We start from the raw sequence: 6,000 nt of genomic DNA on the forward strand, positions 1-6,000 counted from the left end.
ATATTTGTGAAAGTATCAACCTACACAGTTGTGAATATTTTTTTCAGTAACTGCAAATTAAAAACAAATAAACACATGTAAAATATGTTTAAAAGTAAAAGTTTCAAAATAAAAGTTCACATTTCTTTTTTTCTTTCTTTTTTTTTTTTAAATTCTGCAAGCTCCCACATTTTACAAACTTATTTCCCTTCATAGAAATAAGACAAGAGATTACTGCTGCCGTTAGTCTTGGGACTTCTCCTACGGACCGGTAAAATAAATATTTATTCCAGTTAATTACTTTATCGATGGGTGTGCTACTGGGCTGCGCTTAAAACATGCTATTACCACAGATAGTAAATAAATAAATCAGTCAAACGTGGCGCTTCTGGCCGATTTTAAACCGAAACTCTGAACATAACCTGCTCCTGAGGTATGTGCTCAGCGTACTTGTCAGAAGGTCTTGCTGGCAGCTTGCGTTTTAAGCTAATAGATATTTTATCCAGCAGTTGAAGACCTGTTTGTGGTGACCTATGTTTTTTTCTTCTTCTTCTTCTTTATCATTATTATTATTATTATTATTAATAATAATAATAATAATAATAATAATTGTTTTGGAAACTTACTCAAATCGTCTAAATGTAACCTTAATGAAACAACGTCATTTTTAACGCCAATCTTCGCTTCTCCGATTTTCATAATTGTGCCCAGTCATCGACTAGAAGCGTCTGGAGTTGGATAAGACAGATTACAAAGCTGCGAAACATCAGCAGTTCTCATCAAAACCATTTAAGCTGGAACACCGGTCACGTTTGCAATCCATTTGAGAGAGGTTTAAACTAAAGTTTCTGTGCCTGACTGCAGCTTGGACTGTGCTCAGTCAGACAAGCTCTATTTAAATATATATCTCTGTAATCTACTCTGCGTATCTTTATTCGGGAAGCCTTCCTTTTTCCTGAGCGCCCATACGTAAAGGTGGACCTACTACGTACCTGCGGGTCCGCAACTCTTCTGCTGTCGCTTTCCAACACCGGAGCCCCCACATCTGTCGGTGTGTTAGACTTACAGGGAAACAGCTGTGTTTTGGGCGTGGCTTTTAGGACATTACTTTAAACAACATAAACGCCAAAAGGTTTTCCAGTTTAACAGGTTGCATTCCCATGCGTAAGATCGTCGCTGGAGTTCAAATTGTGAGACGTTTCCGCCAAACTCCGCATAATAAGGAAATTGCGCTCCTTTTGCTCCCACTGGACTCTTGAATAATTTTTCTTTGTATCTGACATCAGACATGCCCCAAATTTGTACTGCTTTTCTTCTTTTCTTTACAGAGCAGGGCGGATTTGTATATTTGCAGCGCCATTCAAAACGGCAAAACCGAAAATATGGTCTGGACTTTAACGCACTTAGATTGACACGTTTTGCTTGCTTGATCTCAGCAAGCATAACACGTTCTGAGTGGAAGAAATAATACAAAAATACCGTGGCTACTTCTGCTTTGCTGTGTGTTTTTTTTTTTTTTTTTTTATTCCGTACAGCTGTAGGGAAAGCACTTAATTGCTGCATCCCATCGATCATGCGCATCTAATAAAGCTCAGGACATTGTTTATCTATCTATTATTCTCATTTCTAGATTTCACACCTATGATTTGTGCCATAGTTCTACGAGGTAAGTTTTACTGGGCAACTTCTTATTTCTGAGAACGTTAAACCCAGTCTAGTCCTTGAATCCACTACAAGTTTTATCACTGCTGATTTTTAATCTAGAACTGATCTTACTTTTAATTTCTTCACCGTCTACGGATGTCTCTTCATCATGGTACGTTATGACCCTGTCAGTTTGTTTGATTTGGCAGAGTTTTTACACTGCATGGCCTTGAACTGGGAATTTTTAATCTGAATGAATGTGAGCGAATATACAAACTACTCCACTATTTTGTGTATAGTAAATGCTAATTCTAAAACAAAACTTGGCAAGCTATTCTGACATTTCTTTTTTTTGAGATTTCATCAACAACAACATTTCAACAAGTCACTTCTACTTTTTCTTTACTTTTCTACTTCACTTTTTATTGTGTTGGAAATGACACCTGGCTTACATTAAATTAAAAAAAAAATTACATATTATCAACTAATTCCTATAGTGTGGTAGTGAGGATAAAAATTGAAAACACTGTTGGTGAGCTGCAAGAGTAGAATAGATACTTTAATGTGATGCCCTATCTTGTCTTTAATGATGGTGCCCAGAGACAAATTATATTTCATTTAAACTTGCTTTAAACGCTTAGATTTCATTTTTAACTTAAATATGTCAAACTTTGAGAAGTTTGTTTTATTCTAATTTCATTTTGATTCTCAGCTCGCTAATTCCAGACTTAATTCCTGACATAAAATGTCGGTTTCATTGTGTTAGATGTAATTTAAGCTCAATAAAGAAAAACAAAGAACAACTTTATGAAGAAAAACACAATCAAAATTGTGCAGTAATATCAACAGTTGATTTATTGAATTGGAAAACACACAATTGAGCCATGTAAGAAACAGATTAAAAAAACCTTACTGAGACAGTTGAAAGCTATTGTTGTGGCGCTGCTCCCACCCTAGCAACGGGGAGGAAGTGGACCCCATCCACAGCTGTGCCTGCAGGCCAAATCTGCTCTTCACCAATGTGACGTGGTGGGTCACATCCAACAGGGGAGAAGAGGATTTGGTCTTGGAGCAGTAACACCTCTCTGGCAACAGGCATCTGTGCCAAACGTTGAAAAATGGTAGTGGAGGAGGTGCGTCGACTGGAGGAAACAGCCAGACATGCCATAGCTGTAGCGCTGGCCAAGCAGGGTCGTTGGATGAATTGGGAGAGTGCTGAAAAGAGGAAACTCCCATGGAGTGAAATCTGTGGAATGGAGGCTAATAGGCTAAGTTTCATCATTCCAGCGACATATGATGTGCTGCCTTCCCCCATAAATATGCAGCTGTGGTTTGGAAAGGACCCATCTTGCCCCCAGCAACACTCAAGCACATCTTGGTTGGTTGTAGGACTAGCCTTACTCAAGGCAGATACACATGGAGACACAATCAGGTCCTCAGGTGTCTAGCTGAGAAAGCTGAGTGCAAGAGGAAATCCATCAATGCTCAACCTTTCACGAACCAAGAGGAGCATTAGTATCCATCAGCATTTGTCTGGGAGGGATACAAGCCGAGGGCTAGCCCTTCAACCCTGGACCTGAGCCTCCTGAAGGTTGCCGGGGATTGGCAGATACAAGTGGACTGACATCACTTGGGCACCTAAGGCAGTCAGCTCTGCGACCTTTGGTCTAACTCCCAAAAACTTGCGTACGTCATTGAGCTGACGGTACCGTGGGAGGATGCAATGAGGAAGCGTTTGAGCGTAAGAAGCTGCGATATGCCAACTTGGCAGCTGAGGCGGAGGACAGAGGCTGGAAGATCAAGGTGCACCCAGTGGAAGTGGGGTGCAGGGGCTTTGTTGCCAGTACAACAGCAAAACTGCTGAGAGAAACTGGAGTCAGAGGACAGGTGCAACGGCAGGCTATAAAAGAATTAGTTAACACTGCTGAGAGGACCAGTCACTGGCTATGGCTAAATAGGGCTGACATCACTTGGGCACCTAAGGCAGTCAGCTAACCGAGAGACACAAGAAGTGAAGCTCTTTAAATATTCAAGAGTTAAGTATTACTTTTCGTTTTGCCGTGAATTGATAGAAGAAATCAAATTGTAGAAAATTAAAAAGAAGAAAGTAGAAGAGAAAAAAACAATTTAACATTAACCAGTGACACACTCTGGGGCCTGATCAACCCTGGCAGGGCTTCCTTGGATGAGGGTATCTAGTGATAATGGCCGAAACACCCAATAAATCCAAGGTCCACTACTGATGATTTTAATATAACCAAGATCAGATTTTGAATCCCTAAAGCTAACCAAGGAAAGTAAAAAGAAACTAAAAAATGGCAGAATAGCTTGTGATAAAAGACCGAAACACCCTGTGAAGCTGAGGCACACAACGGTGTATCTCGCTGGTAAAGTTTCCAGGCTGCTTTTCCTCATAGTAGCCATCCCTCAAGACTTTCTCTACTTGAAGCAATGCATTATCGAGGATTGCAACATCTTGTCCTTTTATTGAATTCTGCTTAACCACTGAAAAATGCAATCTTTTAAATCATGAAAATGAATATTTTTAAACAATTGAGGAAAACACAATGCTAATAACTTTGATTTAAAAAAAAAAATTGTGGTGTGATGGAAATGAATGTGAACGTTAGAATTAGTGGTCATAAATTAGATGTTTTATGCATAATAAAATAGTATTTGTGGGGCTTAAACTGCTATCGTCTACAATCGGTATCTGATGATTTTAAAGCTATAACTCTTTAAATCTCTTTCAAATTGTTGACAGCCCAGTAACATTCAAAATGTCCAGAAAAAATAGCCTAATTGTCATGGTTTGCGAGACAATGATGCAGGAGAGAGTGTTTCACACTGAGAATGAGCCTTTATTGCAGCTGTAAGAATTACCACAAACCCAAACTGGGGTCAGCTAAACATGAAACTAGAAACATAAAACTAAACAACCTGAAACATGGAAACGTAGCTGGAGAGACACTGGGGAAGATGAACAGGATGACCAAGAGGCATGATACAAAGAATGATATGCAGACACTCCGATGAAGAACAGAGGTAACCACGCACTAGGCAAGGCAAGGCAAGTTTATTTATATAGCACAATTCAACAACAAGGTGATTCAAAGTGCTTTACAGAGACATTAAAAACAAAAACAAATAAAAAGCATGATTTAAAATTGATTAAAACAAGCAAACAAACAAACAAACAAACAAACAAACAAACTAACTAACTAACTAACAAACAAAAAACAAACAAACAAACAAACAAACAAACAAACAAACAAACAAAACAGTATATAAAATCAAAAATCAAAACAGTAGATAAAATCAGAACAGTAGATAAAATCAGTAGTTAAAATGTAAGTTTTGAAATTTAAGCTTAAGTGTGGATTTGGTGCTTTATTCAAAAGCAGCTGAGAATAGGTGAGTCTTCAACCTGGATTTAAATAAACTGAGTGTTTCAGCTGATCTGAGGCTTTCTGGGAGTTTGTTCCAGATATATGGAGCATAAAAGCTGAATGCAGCTTCTCCGTGTCTGGTTCTGACTCTGGGAACTGATAAAAGACCGGATCCAGATGACCTGAGGGATCTGGAAGGTTCATACTGGGTCAGGAGGTCACTGATGTATTTTGGTCCTAAACCATTCAGAGCTTTATAGACCAGCATCAGAACTTTAAAGTCTATCCTCTGACGGACAGGCAGCCAGTGTAAAGACCTCAGAGCTGGACTGATGTGGTCCACTTTTTTGGTCTTAGTGAGGACTCTAGCAGCAGAGTTCTGAATGAGCTGTAGTTGTCTGACTGATTTTTTAGGTAGACCTGTAAAGATGCTGTTACAGTAATCAAGCCTACTAAAGATGAATGCATGGACTAGTTTTTCCAGGTCCTGTTGAGAGATCAGATCTTTTATCCTTGAAATATTCTTGAGGTGATAGTAAGCTGACTTTGTTATTGTCTTAATGTGTTTTTCTAAGTTTAGGTCTGCATCCATCACTACACCCAAATTTCTCGCCTGGTTTGTGGTTTTTAGGTGTATAGATTGAAGTTCTCTGGTGACCTGTAATCGTTTTTCTTTGGCACCAAAGACTATTACCTCAGTTTTGTTTTTGTTTAGCTGGAGAAAATTGTGGCACAACCAGTCATTAATTCCCTTAATGCATTTACCAAGAGCCTGTACAGGGCCTCGGTCTCCTGGTGACATTGTGATAGCTGTGATAGTTTATTTTGTTGTTCTTTATAATCTGTGCCAGTGGGAGCATGTAAATGTTAAACAGAAGGGGTCCCAAGATGGAACCTTCGGGAACTCCACATGTGATACTTGTCTGCTCAGATGTGAAGTTACCTATTGATACAAAGTATTTCCTGTTTTCTAAGTATGTTTTGAACC

The sequence above is a fragment of the Pelmatolapia mariae genome, linkage group LG14 (genome assembly GCF_036321145.2).
Source record: "Pelmatolapia mariae isolate MD_Pm_ZW linkage group LG14, Pm_UMD_F_2, whole genome shotgun sequence".
In the NCBI taxonomy this organism is placed as follows: Eukaryota; Metazoa; Chordata; class Actinopteri; order Cichliformes; family Cichlidae; genus Pelmatolapia; species Pelmatolapia mariae.